We start from the raw sequence: 16963 nt of genomic DNA, 5'->3' as shown, positions 1-16963 counted from the left end.
CCTTAATCTTAAGGGGTGCCGAGGGTTGACTACCTTCTGTGGCTGCTTCTGGCTTGTCATGGTGTGTAGGACCTGCCTGATGGGGCACAGAATTTACTGGCTGTTTCATTTAAGTTGAGAGGGGAGCAGTCTGGAAGGGTGGTTGGAATGGCTGAAAATTTTCACATCAGCAGTGGTTTCGTGCGAAAGGTTTCTAGTTTGAAAGAAATAAACTTGGTGAGATGCTTAAAATTGCAAGAGATGATTAAAAACAAAAGCATAGAAGTAAGTGGGCCTAGGTGAGGTCTTAGTCAAGTGAGACTGGGGAAGAGGGAAGGAAATGAGTATCTTTCAGTGAATCCTAGCTGGGTGGCTGGTTCCTGCTCAATTAGGGAATAGGAGGCTGCATTTGCTAAATCAAGGGATGCAGGAATGAGGCTTAGAAGGGCTTAATTGATTGGGCTGCAGCTTTGGCTGCCATGTTGGCTGGTTTGTCCCCTTGAGAGATGGTAGCATTACTTTGATAGCCAGGGCAATGAATTACCACTTTTTTTTGTTGTTGGTAAGACTGCAGCATTTAAGAAATTTGAGTACCTCTTAGTAGTTTAATTGGTAGAAGGCGTCACTATATTCTACATACCTGCTGTATGAACATGCAGATTAGGAAGGTGTTGGTTCTAGAGCTCAGGTGAGGGTAATTAGTTTTGCTTTCTGCGCTAAAGTCCCTGGGGGCAGGGCATTAGCTTATTAGATTGGGAGCCCTCATTGCTTAAGAGAATAGAAGGAATGCCCCATGTGGGGAAGCTTAATAGTTTTATTTCTTAATTTTTTTTTTTTTTTTAGTTTAAGGAATTGCATATATTAAAATACTCTGTCTCTTTTTGGTCTCACACAGAAGTTAAAGTTTTATAATATAAACAGTATTATATTTATTTTAGACCTAACTAGATCAGCATCATTTATATGTTGCCGTATGGAGTAATGCAGACTTTTAGAGTGTGAGAACTTAAATTTTGAGTTTTGGATGTTACAGATACTTAAAGGCCTAGGGAACTACTAAGCTACACAAAGAGAAAAGCATTTCAGAATTTAGAAATAACAGTTCAAGCTTAAGAGTAAATGTGATTTCTGTAAGAGCTTATACTTTAAACTTTAATTTTTTATAAGCATTTTAAAATGAATTTATTTTCAGAAATAAAAACATTTGATAGCTGTCCTATATTGAAGTCATCAACCACAAACTATAGCATAAATTTCATCCTGTTTACATTTACACATTTACCAGGGTTATGTTAATTAACAGGTAGAACAGAATCTTTATACCTACATTGTTTCTTTTGTTGAAGATGAAGTTTTGACTTACAGTTGACCACCTTACTTTTGGAGAAGTCTTAGAGTAATGTAGTGTAACTAACAAGTAAGTTTGGTTGTTCTCATGATTTGTAACTTTTAACATTATATAGATCAGTAGTAGGATATAACATGGATACTGAGAACATTGTTAAGTTTTTTAGGAATTTCAAATAATTTTTAATATATGAAAAATATGTTACCCATGCAAATTTAGCTAACAGAAGGATAAGAAATTTCTTTTAATTATTGCAATGTCTTAAACAATTTTTCAGAGACTTTTTATATTAAGATGTCCTGCAAAGCTTTGAGAGGAGAAAAATAAAATGCATTGTTTCACAAATTTATTTGGCTGGAGAATGCTTTTCCTTGGCATACCTTTAATATCTTGTGAAACTAGTGTTCTGTACAACAGTTTGGGACCTAGTGTTCTAATTCTTTGAAAAAACGCTCACATGAGCACTTGGTTTCTGATAGTCAATCTGCAGTCACTCTGCAGTCATTCCTAATGAAAGGAACTCTGTGGGCTTTGTTTTTGCTATAGGATTTGGCTTTATAGGACTAGCAAATATCTGGAACAAACATAGATTCTCTAGCCCAGAGCCTGTGGCCTCTGAGCTGAAGGAGGTTGAACCTATTGCACAAAGTCGAGCTGCTCATTTTTACATGAGGGTCAGCTCTTTCTTAGAGAATTTCTCCATGTAATCACTTCTTGGAATATAGCTATTGCTATCCAGGACATCGTTTCCAACTTCTCTTGAGGGACTATCTGAACTATGGTGCTCTTAAATGAATAGAAATTTATTAAATTTAGTATATAATACATAATGAAAAGAACACCCGTGGGGTCTATTTTCAACGTGGCCCTGTTGTAGCCATCAGCTTAGGGCAATCAGCTAGCAGGGATTCTAGCTAGCTGCATCTAACTGTGACAAGCCCTCAGTTAGGTGCTGGGCTGTGAATTTAGTTTAAAACCCGACACTCCCATCTTATTGTCTTCCAGTCAAGTAAAGATAGAAAAGGTACAGTAGATCCTTATACTGTGCAACTCAAGCTATGCCTTTTATTGCCAATTGCCAGCCTCTTCATCTCTAGCTTTTAATATTTAGCACATACAGTCATTTCACCTGCAGCTCCCTTGGACCTCTTCATACAGTTAGTCCTCATGACACAGCGCCTCTCTGACCACCTTCAGCTATTGCAGCCAGGCTATGTGTGTATTATTATGTATTTCCCCAGAAAATAAATTTTCTACAACTATGTGGATTGTCATTTCTGAAAGTTTACAAGTCTGTGGTTCTTTGGAACATACCTTGGAGTACTGAAACTTTCAAATATTGAAATAGAGAGATGGCTGGGGTTGCATGGTAGAGCTAGATGCAGAAAACCTCAGTTTTTAATACTGGCTTAGTCACTGACCTCACTCACTCAAGAAATGAGCATGAAGATTGGAACAAAATTAATGTTTTGAGCTAGAGGTTACTTCTGGGTGGTCATCTTTAATCCCACAGAGAAAGTCTTACCCTTGGTCACAGAGCCAACTCAGTGGTTTCTGAATACCACTAAGAGATGCAAACATAACTAGAAGATGGGTCATCAGTATTGACTTCTCTATGTCAGGCCAAATGACAACTCACCGTAGCAGGGCAACAGCAAAATGTCCCTCAGGACTTTATTTCTAAAGCTCCCAGAAAGGGACCACGGTGCCCTCACACCCTGCCACCTTTAGACTACCAAGTATACTTTAAGTGACAACCATCGAGCCATGACTAGTGTTTCAGGAGATCAAGAAATGCAAAAGCAAATGAATCTCAAATAACCAAAGCAGTCCTATTATCCTGCTTTCCCTGACAATGGCCAATTTTACATCTTTTACTCTGAAAACCATCCCAGTTGGAAGATGTATTATTTGATCATCCCATAAAAAACTTCTCCAGTCTTAAATTCGATGGGTGTGTACATGCGTCTGTGTGCGGATTTCAAAGAAGAACAAAGCGGAGAATGTTGTACAAATACTTTCTCAATTGACAGATTTTTCTAATACCACAATGAAATGATGGGAGAGACCAGGAAAGACTTTCTATGATCTAGCAGGAGAGAAGTTAGCTTGTAGCACACTGGATTATCATAGGAAGTAATACCAATCAGACATTTATATATTCACAACACCCCCAGAGACACTAGGAAATCCCTGGCTTCCACTTAAACTGATATAAGTAGTGAAAATATCCCTTACCTGGGAGCTTGTACTGCCCACAGTAGCTCCAGGGACTCACTGGCAATAACCAAAACTCAAAACACACTGGCACGTGGCAACAAGATTGCACATTTCCACTTTCTGTGCAAGGTCCATAATTAAATACAGAAAATGCATTTGATTTGCAGCCACATTGCACCTGAAAGGCTCTCACATTTTCATCTTGTTCATAAACTTGTTTTTTCTTCACATGCAGTGGTATTAAAAGCAACCACCAACAATCCCAATACAGAAAACACTGGGAGGCTTTTCAGCAACATTTTGGGGACTTTATAAATTATAAATGATGGCTTCTCTCCCAGCTGGGTTGTAGCTTTGTCCTCTGAGATCTGTTTCTCCCATTCAACCTTGCTGTAGGCAAATAAGCAAGATGGATGCTCTGGAAATGGGGTCTCTGAGTTCGCTGCAGAAGCTGAGTCTCTCATTCAAAGAATTCTGATAAATTACATTGAGTGGCACCAAAATAAAAAAGCAAAAAATCATTTTCTTTCCTAACAGTTGCTAGAATTTTATTTAAACCTCATTTAATCCAGTACTGATCTGAGAATTTGGGAGAAGAGACCAGAGATGCTGGGGGATTCTTGAGAGTGAAATATACAGTATTATTTCTGTATCATCAGTGCCAAATATATGTTCCATAATAGCTAACATCATTGCCCAGGTCATACAGCTAACAAATCGTGAAAAAGGTTCAAAACTAGTTAGAACCTTATTTTTAACTACTCAGCATCTCATCTCACTGATGGATCAAGAAAATAAAGAGCTCCACAAAGATAATGCATGCTTCTATTTTCTAAATATTTATTGAGATAAAAATATGTACCAAGGATTACTTTTGTGCTGTGGTGGATGTCGAAGTGAATAAAACATGATTCCTGAAAACCAGGAGCTCACAATTAAGGGACTGAGCTATACGCACTCGAACTTCAAACCCAGTCAGTATCACCTCCTCCCACTCCTTCAGACAGATATGGCCTCCCTCCCCTACTGACATATATGTACACACATCTATTTATGTGCATGCCTTGTACTATAGCAGTTATTTCCCTTTATTTTTCCACCACTCAAATGAAAATTCCCAAGAAGAGGGATAACATTTTACTCAGGTTTACATTTCTAGTGACTAGCAAATGAGTGCCAGGCAATGTGGAGGTGCCCAGTACGAGTTTTATGGGAGAGAATGAATGAAAAAATAAGTAACTAATAGACTGAATGAGTGGATGAAGGAACAAGGGCTGTACTAGATATTCAAAATTTTACAAGATATCCTGCTGTTAGTAAGTCACAACCAACTAAAATGGGGTTAATTTAATCTTCATATAGTATTTACCTCTAAAAACCATCATATCGTATCTATTTAAAACTTTATCTGTAGCTCAATCCTTAGAGATTTTAAAGCAGCATAATAGGCAATAGATAAAAAGACATAATTGTCCTTACCACTTGCCCTCAGTGAAGGGTCCTACCTGTGCCCTGAGCTTTTGTACCCACAATGGGAGACAGATAGATACCCAAAGTTTTTTCATTGGGTGTGTTCTGAGCAACATGTTTAATCCTATTTGGAATATATAGTGAGTTTGCTATCAAAGGCCTTTCACAAACAAACCCTCTTGATTGCTTGTTGGATTCTTGCAAAATCCTACTGTCTTGGGTTAGATGAATCTCATGTTCTCATGGATGAACATGAGCTTTGGAGACAAACATGGATTAAAATTCAAGCCCACCAACTCCCTCATCAATTGCTTAGATTTTCCAAGTCTGTTTTCTCAGCTGTAAGTTGGTCGAGGATGATAATATCATACTTCACAGGATTGCTGAATCCTCTCTTAAGCAAAATCTATTGTTTTTTATATTATTCAGGATATCAACTGCGAACTAAACATTACACCAACAAAACAAAGACAGAATTAAGCAGATTATGCAAATTCAAGAGCTGGTTAGGACTGACAGTTGATTTCTGAAACTTTTAAAAAATGTTCATACAGATTTTGAGACAATAAAAATTGTAAAATTACCAGGGACAGTATATTGTGAATCAAAACTATTTATCACATCAAAACTTGGATTCACAACTCCCCGGCAACCACCACCCAAAAAAAAAAAAAAATTAAACAATGTCAGATGTCAGATGAAATTAAGGAAATGGAATCAGCTATACAGTGCCACAGTATAATAAACCTGATTATTATTATCTGCTTTGTAGATACCAATATTTTACTGGACATTGCATGCATCAGAATTTTTGAGGGACATTAAGAAGACAGTTAGTGAAAGAGACAGACCCTATAGTAGAAACAGGATTCTTCCATCGCCTCTTCTTGCAGTTGCAAGCATATGTCTGGAGCATACCTCCTTGCAGGAAGGTATGCCATGTGATTGAGCTCTAGCTCTGGCAAATGGGTGAAAGCAATGTGTACCACCTACAATCTGGCACATAAAAATGTCTCATGTGATCTTCCATGATATTTTCACATCCCTGTTGGAAGTCAATGCCCAAGAAGACCACATGTCAAAGATGACAGATCTTTTGTTTTCCAGTATGTGTGAGTGATTATGTGGCGCTGAGACCTTCCACAGACCTGGAGCTATCTTGAAATGTTGATATGAGTGAGATATACATTTCTCTCTTACAGAGCAATTGCAGGATATGGGGTCCTTTTCAGTAGCTGCTGGTATTTCCTGTTAGGATAAACCCCTTTCCATATTAAGGGCAAAGACTGTGCACAGGTCAGAACTCAGACACTAAAGAAAGCAGGAGATAAAGAAAATTTCTCGACACCAATCACTGAGTAGGTGTCTAATGAACTGGTTGAAATTTTGTGCTGAGAGTCCAGTTAAGGGAGCAATGTGAAAACTGGCCAGAGCTTTATAGCCAGATACACTTGAATTTGAATTCTGGCTCTGCTACTTCCTAGCTGTGTGACTTTGAGCAAGTTATTTCCCTTCTTTGAGCTTCCATTTCCTTGGCTTTTAAATGAGGATAATATTACTTAGCTCATAGTGTTGCTTTAAGGACTGAATGAGATTCATGTGGAGCTGCTCTACAAAGCCAGGCGGGCATTGATTAACCCTGAAATAATTATCATTCTCTAATTTCTAATACTCACTCTGCCACTGAGGAGTTATGTGTCCATGCCAAGTTAAGTCCTTTTATATGCAATTAAAGGATTGTGATATTGCAAACTTAAGTCCTTCTCGAGGCTTAATACCGTGGTGGCATTTGGGAGATCTGGATATATGCCTTCTTCCACTACTAATGAGCTGAATGATTGCTAGAAAATTCAAATGAGCTGTTTGTATCTCAGGTTCTTCAGCAGTCAAATTGGGATCTTAAAAGAAATACATATTTTGTCTGCCTCACAAGCAAACTTCAATAAACTGTGAACAAGTCCTGGAAGTCAATTCAGTGCTATACAAAATTTTAGTAACATCATTATTACTGTTTCTTCTTTTTAAGTCCTTAGTTGTGACTAGTTTCACCCATTAAACTAAAAGGTGACTGTCATTAATAATAGTGTCAACTGCATTGTTAATATGACTCTTTGCCCTTTGTAAACCACTTTCTACAAGAGAATTAGTATTTTGCTATTTGCACCCTTCTAATTTTGCACCCTCTGAAGGGGATTTATTTTTCTCTCTCTATTCTTCTGCAGAAATCATTCCCCAATTCTTCTGTACACAATTTATCTATCAGTATTTCCACTCTCACCTCTATTCTGGAGGCCCTCTGATCTACAGCTCCCAAATGACCCCTAACACAAGTTCATATACACATTTCTCACTGTCTATGGACTAGGTAATCTCAGAGGTCTCTTCACTTCAAACCCACTATATTCAAAGATGAATATACCATATATCTTTAATCTATCAAATTCATTTCCCATCCCAGAGCTCCTTTCCAGCCCTCATTCCCCATAATCAGTGAATAACTTATAATTATTGTGCTGGCTTGAGTATGTTATAGACTCCAGAAAAGCCTACATTCTTTTAATCAATCTCTGCAGGTGTAGACTTATAGTGGGACATTTTGCTTAGATTGTTTCCATGGAGATGTGATTCAGCCCTTCAAGGTGGGTCTGAATCCCCTTGCTAGAGTCCTTTATGAGAGAATAAAAGGCAGAGACACTTTGGATAGACCTCAGAGAAAGAAAATACCCCAGGAGAGGCAAAAAGGACCCACAGGAGCTGAGAGAGCCATTTTGAAACCAGAATCCAGGAAAGAAGGACCAACAAACATTGCCGTGTGCCTTCCCATGAGACAGAGAAACCATGGACAACATCAATCCTTCCTCAGAGAAGGTATCTCCTCATGATGCCTCAATTTGGACATTTTCATGGCCTTAGAACTGTGAATTTGTAATCTAATAAATTTCCATTGTAAAAGCCAACCCATTTCTGGTATATTGCATTCTGGCAGCTTTAGCAAACTGAAGCAATGATTTACAAAGACTTACAGCATTGGTCTTACCCCTTCGACTTCATCCACCACTCTCCCTCTTGCTTACCTAAGATGCGCCCTAGCTTTGCCTGAAACATACAAAGCAGGCTCTAGCCTTTGCATCTGCTATTCCTTCTGCCTAGAATGTTCTTATCCCTGATAGCTGTATGGCTTAATCTTTCACCAATCGCAGATATTTACTCATGTGTTCATCTTTTCAGGGATGCCTTCTTTGGCCACCCTATCTACAAGTAAAACCTCCGCCGGCTCACCCTAGCCCAAATATTCTCTGATGTCTCTTGTTATATTTTTCTCCTGTGTGCTTATTGTCATCAAATAAACTTTATATTTTGCATGTCTATTTTGTTTTTTTTCTGCTCCCCTCCCCTTATTAAAATATAAGCCCCATGGGACATAAAAGCACCTGGAACTTGGTAGGCATTGAATGAATATTTGCTGAGTGAAGGCAAAGAGGACAGGAAGGAAGATGTGCTGAAAATTATTCCTTTCACATAGTTTTAAAACACATTTGCATTCATTCTCTATACACTGTGGTCCAATGCCTTATTCTCCCAAACCTGAATGAGTGCAATAGCTCCTGGCTAGTCTTTCAATCACTGCCCTCTCTAATCCATATCAATATCAAGTTAATCTTCCTAAGACTAATCACTCAAAGAGATGTGATTAAAATAACACTAGCCTAAAAATCAGTAAAACTTGAATAGCAATGCCATTCTGGCACTTTTATATCAGCTTGGGTAAGTCACTTTCCAACTCAATACAGTAATTTATTATCTGTATAATAAGCAGAGAATAAACCAAACCAACATTTTTCAGTCTTCCACAGAACACTAATTTTCATGGAGATGTTCTTATTAGTCCTAGAAAGTAGAGCTCTAGATGGATCCACCATGAATGACTGTCAGCTACGATTCTATAGTATAACCTTTTACAGTTTCACTGCTATGAATGTTTAAAACTTCATAAACATTTAACTAGATCATAGTCACTCCTAGCTTGAAATTCCTATGATTCTTTGATTTTATTATATCCTGCTGCTTGAGCACTGACACCTGGTCCTTGTTGTAAAACAATCCCCACTAGCACTCAAAACATAAATAATTTGCCCTCACCTTGCCTATCAATTTATCTGTATTTCTCAAAACTTTTCAGTACAATACCTTTCCACTCTGACCTGGTTACCTGAAATATCCATATATGGAATATCCACTTTCATTTATACTTCTTCACCCCCTGCAATATGTGAACTCTACCTAATTGATTTTTTTAATTAAAATACAAACACAAATTTCAATTCCACCCACAATCACCCTTTCTTCTCTGTAATTCCTATAGTGTTTAACAGTTATACTACCTGATTTAACTCTTACACTCATTAGAATATTTTGTATTTCTTTGGTCATTTCTCTCCCCACCAAATAGAAAGCATTGTTAAACTTCCACCTATTAATAATTTATTTTGTGTCAGGCCCTCTGACAAGTGCTTTATGCTCACTACTTCATTTGATCTTCAGAATGCCTATGAGATTATTTGAATTACCCTCACTTTACAGAAATTGAGCCATAGAATTTTAAACAATATGTCCATGGTAATCATCTGCACAGGACGAAAAGAATAGCATTTCAAACCAAAGTTTATCTGATTCCTTAAGTAAATGTTATTATCCATTATAGTATACTTCTTCCTAAACATTTTGAGAAAAGAAGAATCTTCTCTTTTATCAACATCCAAGACTAACTAAGCATCATTCCAGGATTAAAGCTGACAACCCATTGTTATCAATAGATTTCCAGGTATAAGAATTAAGTGGAGATTTCAGCTGATGCTAACATGGAGGAGACAGAATTGGGAGTTCGACGCTAGCCAAGTTTACTGCCTGCCCATGGGGCTGGAATTTGTAAGGTAGGGTTAGCGCCAACATAGGAAGGCTTTAAGACTGTATAAAATTATAAAGGTTAATTTTCAACATGACTTAAGGCAGAATATCCAGATGTAAATTGTAGATAATAAGAACCAGAGGAAACAAAGAATGACAATTCTTCACATCAAAATCAAAGGAGAAGAGAGTTGAGAATGAGAGGAGTCAAGCAACTGACCTTCACACCTGGCCTCCTCTCATTTCGCTCTCGCGGCCTTCCCTCCCCCTGCCCTGCTTGCCGCACAGAACATTGTCCACCACGGCCACCTCAGCAGGTTTCCACCTGAACAAAGGCATCAAGCAGGTCTACAGGGCTCTGCCTCAGGGCGAGAAAGTCCAAGCCATGTATACCTTGATCAATGGCACTGGAGAAGGACTGCGCTGTAAGACCCACACTCTGGACAGTGAACCTAAGTGTACAGAAGTGCTGCCTGGGTGGAATTTTGATGGCTCTAGTACTTTTCAGTTTGAAGGCTCCAACAGTGACATGTATCTCAGCTCTGTTGCCATGTCCCGGGACCCTATCCGCAAGGATCCCAATAAGCTGGCGTTTGGTGAAGTTTTCAAGTACTGAAAGCCTGCAGAGACCAATTTAAGGCATTCTTGTAAATGGATAATGGACATGCTGAGCACCCCTGGTTTGGAATGGAGCAGGAATATACCCTGAAGGGGACAGATGGACACTGCTTTGGCTGGCCTTCCAACAGCTTCCCTGAGCCCTAAGGCCCATATGACTGTGATGTGGGAGCAGACAAAGCCTATAGCAGAGACATTGTGGAGACCCAGTGCTGGGTCTGCTTGTATGCTGGCATCAAGATTATGGGAGCAAACCTGAGGTCATGCCTTCCCTGTGGGAATTCTGAATTCCAGGTAGGACTCTGTGAAGGAATTGACGTGGGAGATCATCTCTGGGAGGCCCGTTTCATCTTGCATCATGTATGTGAAGACTTTGGCGTGAGAGCAACCTTTGATCCTAAGTTCATTCCTGGGAACTGGAACAGTGCAGGCTGCTATCCAACTTAAGCACAGGGTCATGTGAGAAGAGAATGGTCTGTAGTACATTGAGGAGTCTATGCAGAAACTAAGCAAGTGGCACCGGCACCACCTTTGCACCTATGATCTTAAGGGGGGCCTGGACAACGCCTGGTGCCAACTGGATTCCACGAAACCTCCAACATCAATGATTTCTCTGCCTGCCTGGCCAACCATGGTGCCAGCATCTGCATTCCCCAGACTGTTGGCCAGGATAAGAAGGGTTCCTTGGAAGATCACCACCCCTCCACCAACTGTGACCCATTTGTGTTGACAGAAGCCCTCATATGCTTGTGTCTGCTCAACAAGACCTGCAATGAGCCCTTCCAGCACAACAACTAAATGGACTAGACCTCCAGCTGTCAAACCCTCCCATTCTTCATCTCACTCTCACTTTTCCTCTCTCCTAATAGTCCTACTAACTGTAACTCAAAAGGCAGAATATCAAGGTCTTTTTTATTCCTTAAAAAAAACAAAAAACAAAGGAGAAGTCAGGGACAAAGGTTGGAGGAGTAATTATGAACAGTATCTGGGAGAGTTGAAAGCAGATCAGCATTGGCATAAGTACTCAGGTCCGGAATGAGTAACTGAATGATAAGTAGGTACTGAACAAACTTTTGATTTTGAACTCTCAGTTGTAATTTATGGAAATTGAGGTTAACTAAACTTGCTTAATACCCCAAAAGGAACATATTGGCAAAAAAGTTGAAATGCCCTGGGTCTCTAGACTCTGTGGGATCCAGGTAATCAAACAAAATCATTTGGATTTAATCTCCACCCCCCTCCAGCTTTTTGCTCTGCTCTTTATCTTCTTAGCTTGCTGTGAGGCACCCTTTCAACATGGTGGCCCCCAGATGTTCTAGACTAATATTCTTAAAACTTCATTGGTGAGAGAGTCTTACTAACAGCGTTTACAAAAAAACAAAAAACTAAACCAAACCAAAAAAGGATTTGCACATCACTGGTCCCAGGCCCTGAAGTAATTACTGTGGTCATGTTTGAGATGACCTAAGAGATGGAGGTAAAGTCAGCTCTAACTTAGAATCTTGAATTGCAAATTGGGAAGTGATGGTTCTCCAAGAATTATTAGGAAGCTACTACTAAAAGAATAGGGAATGAATTCTGGGGAGCCAAAATGACAGACTTCCATTAGGCCTTCTCTTATATTATACCACAGCATATGACAGGATGAACACATTGGATCAAGAATATTTGCTACTTGGGATAGTCTTCAACTTTCCCTTTAGATGCTCCTCAAACTAAACGGCACCTTCACCTCTCTAGTCTGCTTTTAGTGTCACATCAAAGTTCTTCATATATGTATCCATTCTTATCAAGAAGGTAAAAGAAAAAGATGTCGCTCAGAAAATGAAATATAAAAGACATCTCTTTGCCAGCCACAAAATTCTCTCCTCAAAGATTCTTTTATTTGTTTTAGATATCAGCTTCACAAATGGTGTCTGACACCAAGCTTCTCTCCATGTAGGTTCATTTTTGTCCATAATTAGACATTATTAGAATGTTCCTTGGATTAGTGCTTTTTTAAAATGTGATATGTGGACTCAGAGCCAGGAGAGTTGGGCTCTCATCTATTAATTGTTTGATCTTGGCCAAGTTACTTAAATTCTTTGTGCTACATTGAGATCTGTCTGGATTTCCAGTGTGTTTTCTGTCTCATTGCTATGGTTGTTCTTTGGTGTCTAGGCTGTGAGCATGTCAAAAACTTGCTTCTGGTTATAGGAAAAGAAATAGATGGTTCCATATTAATTGTAAGAGACCTTAGCACACCGTTTTCAATAATATATCTCTAGACAAAAGATCAGTAAAGAAAGACTTGAATGATACATTAAACAAACTAGAGCTAACAGACATATATATTTAATACTTCGCCCAACAACAGTAGAATGTACTTTCTTCTAGAGTGCACATGGATCATTCCTGGGATACACCATTTCTTAGGTTACAAAATAAGACTCAATAAATGTAAAAAATATTGAAATCATGCAATGTTTCTTTTCTGAACACAACAGAATGAAGCTAGAAATCAGTAACAGGCTGAAAAATGGAAAATTCACAGATATCTGGAACTTAACTCTTAAACAATGGATTAAAGAGGAAAACAAGGGAAATTAGGAAATATCTTGGGGCTTATGAAAATGAAAATACAATGTGCTAAAACTTATGGGATGCAGCAAAGGCCGTGCTGAGAGGGAAATTTATGGTTACAAATATTTACATTAAAAAAAGAGAATATTTCAAATCAGAGACATAACCTAAAAACTGAGACCTAGAAAACGAAGAATAAACTAAGCTCAAAGTGAACAGACAGAAGCAAATAAAGAGTGAGAACGAATGGAATAAAGAAGAAACAAGAGAGATAACAAAGTAAAAGTTGGATCATTGAAAAGATGAAAAAGATTGACAAACCTTTACAAGACTGTTAAAAAGAAAAGAGAGAGGACACAATAAAATCAGAAATGAAAAGGGGACTCCCAAAATATAAAGGACTATATGAGGATACCTTGAACAACAATGACCTACCTACACTGACTCAAAAAGAAATAGAAGATCTCAATAAACCAAAAACTAATAGAGAGATTGAATCAATAATGAAAACTTTCAAATAAAGAAAAGCCCAGGTCCAGCTATAAAGAAAAGTCCAGGACCAGATAGCTTCATGGGAATTTTATCAAACATTTCAAGAATAATTAAAACCAATTCTACTCAAACACTTCCAAAACACTGAAGAGGGACACTCCCTAAATCATTGTACAAGGCCAATATCACCCTCATTCCAAAGCCAGATAAAGATACCATGAGAAAAGAAAACTACAGACCAATAGCTATTATCTTCAACAAAATACTAGCAAACCTAATCCAACGGCCCATTAAAAGAATTATACACAATAATCAAGTGGGATTTATACTAGGTAGCAAGGGTTGTTTAACATAAGAAATAAAATGTAATAAACATTACATTATGTACATTAGGGAAGAAATAATAACATGATCATTTCAATTGATACAGAAAACGCATCTGACAAAATCTAGCATTCTTTCTTGATGAAAACTTATAAAACTAGGTAGAACTAGGTAGGACTGGAAAGAAAACTTCCTCAACATGAGAAAGCATATATATATAAAAACCCCATAGTTAGTATCATATTTAGCAGTGAAGGACTGAAAACTTTATATCTAAGATCAGGAACAAGATAATGATACCCACTGTCACCACTATTATTAAACATTGTACTGGAAGTTCTAGCCCAAGAAAAATAAATAAAGTCATCCAAAGTGGAAAGGATTGTATATACAGAAGATCCTGAAAAATTCACAACAAAACCTTAAAGCCAGCAAATGAATTCAGCAAAAGGTGAGGGTGGATGATCAACACCCCCAAATCAGCAGTGTTTCTATACATTAGTAATGAACAAACAGAAGAACAAATCAGGAAAAAAAATTCCATTTACAATAGCAACTAAAAGAATCAGATACTTAGGTATAAATACAACCAGCGATGAAAGGGCTTGTACACAGAAAACCAAACAAACAAACAAACAAACAAACAAAAAAACACCTAAAAAACTAAAATAAATCAAAGAACACCTAATTAAATGAAAGGACATTCCGTGTTCATGGATTGGAATATTAAAATGTCAATTCTACCCAAAGTGATTTACAGGTTCAACACAATCCCACTAAAAATTACAATAACCTTCTTGTCATAATGGAAAAGCCAATCATCAAATTTATATGGAAGTATAAGGGGCAATGAATAGACAAAGCCATGTTGAAAAAGACAAAGGAAGTTGGAGGATTCACACTTCCCAATCTTAAAAGTTATTACAAAGCCACAGTAATAAAAACAGCATGGTACTGGCACAAAAACAGACATATAAGCCAGTAGAATCAAATGGTCAATTGATTTTTGACAAAGGGGTGAAGATCACTTAGTTGGGAAAAAACAGTCTTTTCAATAAATGATGCTGGGAAAACTGGATCTGCATTTGTAAAAGAATATCATAAACCTAATATCATACACAAAAATCAACTCAAAATGGATTAAAGACCTAAATATAAGAGCCAGAATTATAAAACACCTATATGAAAATTCAGAGAATCTGCATGACCTTGCATTATGCAATGGTTTCCTAGACTTTACACCCAAATCACAAGCAACAGAAGAAAAAATAGATAAATGAGACCTCACCAAAATTAAAAACTTTTGCATATCAAAGGACTTAATCAGGAAAGTAAAATGACAATCTACATAATGGGATATCACATATCCAATAAGGGTTTAATATCTAGAATATATAAAGAAATCCTTCAGTTTAACAACAAAAAGACAAACAACCCAATTAAAAACTAGGCAAAGACTTGAATAGACATTTCTTAAAAAAAGATATACAAATTACCAAAAAGCACATGAAAACATGGTCAATATGATTAGCCACTAGGGAAATGTAAATCAAAAAAACAAAGAGATACCATTTTGTACCCACTAGAATGACTACTATTGAGAAAAAAGGGAAAATTATAAGGATTGGAGAGGATGTGGAGAAATAGGAACACTCATTCATTTTTAGTGGGAATGTAAAATGGTTCAGCTGCTGAAGAAGGCAGTTTGGCAATTCCTTAGAAAGTATATTATCACCATATGACACAGCAATACCACTTCTAGGTATAGACCCAAAAGACCTGAAAGCAGGGACTCAATGCTCATAGTAGCATTATTTAAAATTGCCCAAAGATGGCATAATGCAAGAGTCCATCAACTGATAACTAGATACACAAAATGTTATATCCACCCTGTACTGGTTTGAAAGGATTTATGTACCCTAGAAAAGCCATGCTTTAATCCTAACCCCATTTTGTAAAGGCAGCTTCTAATCCTTTTCAGGCACTGTATGTTGGAAACTTTAATTAGATTATCTCTGTGGAAATATGACTTAATCAAGTGTGGGTATTAAGCTTGATTAGGTGGAGACTGTCTCCACCCATTCCTGGTGGGTCTTGATTAGTTTACTGGAACCCTATAAAAGAAGAAGTATTTTGGAGAAAGCTTCAGAACACCACAGAGCCATAAAGCAGAGAGTTCACCAACCAATGATTTTTGGAGATGAAGAAGGAAAATGCTTCCTGGGGAACTTCATGAAACATGAAGCCAGGAGAGAAAGCTAAGTAAGAGACTTCACCATGTGCCCTTTCAGCTGAGAGAGAAACCTTGCACTTCATCAGCCTTCTTAAACCAAGGTATCTTTCCCCAGATGCCTTAATTTGGACATTTTTATAGACTTGCTTTAATTGAGACATTTTCTTGGCCTTAGAACTGTAAACTGGCAACTTGCTAAATTTTCCTTTCTGAAAATGCCATTCCATTTCTGGTATATTGCATTCCGGCAGCTAGTAAACTAGCACACACCCCAATGGTATAGTATCACCTATGAAAAGTGATTAAGTCTGACACATGAGACAACATGGACGCACGTTGAAGCTATGTTGAGTGTAATAAGCCAGACATAAAAGGACAACATTGTGTGATCTCATTGATATGAAATAATTAGAATAAACAAACTCATATAGTCAGCATCTAGAATGTTAGGTTGCCAGGGGACAGGGTAGGGGAAGGGAATAGGGACTTAAGGCTTGAAATGTACAGAATTTCTTTTTAGATGATAGAGAAGTTTAGGTAATGGATAGTGGTAATGGTAGCACAACACTGTGAATGTAATTAACAGCACTGAATTACATATTTGAATGTGGTTAAAAGGAGACATTTTAGGTTAAATATATGCTACTAGAATAAAAATGAAAAACAGGGCGGTGCAACAGTGGCTGAGTGGGAGAATTCTCGCCTGCCATGCTGGAGACCTGGATTCGATTCCTGGAGCCTGCCCATGCCAAAAAATTAAAAATTAAAAACAAAAACAACAACAACAAAGCACAAATCCATGGAACTGTAAA

At 37.8% G+C, this 16963-nt stretch overlaps 1 protein-coding gene and 1 pseudogene across 1 annotated transcript in view; one reads left to right on the top strand and one right to left on the bottom strand.

Annotated features, from left to right (window-relative positions):
- NELL1 (neural EGFL like 1) overlaps nt 1–16963 on the bottom strand; it is an 884414-nt gene that overhangs the window by 49429 nt on the left and 818022 nt on the right. The window lies entirely within an intron of this gene.
- On the top strand, nt 9929–11338 carry LOC143643944 (glutamine synthetase pseudogene; annotated as a pseudogene).

The sequence above is a fragment of the Tamandua tetradactyla genome, chromosome 8 (assembly GCF_023851605.1).
Source record: "Tamandua tetradactyla isolate mTamTet1 chromosome 8, mTamTet1.pri, whole genome shotgun sequence".
In the NCBI taxonomy this organism is placed as follows: Eukaryota; Metazoa; Chordata; class Mammalia; order Pilosa; family Myrmecophagidae; genus Tamandua; species Tamandua tetradactyla.
This window is presented reverse-complemented; position numbering and strand designations above follow the sequence as displayed.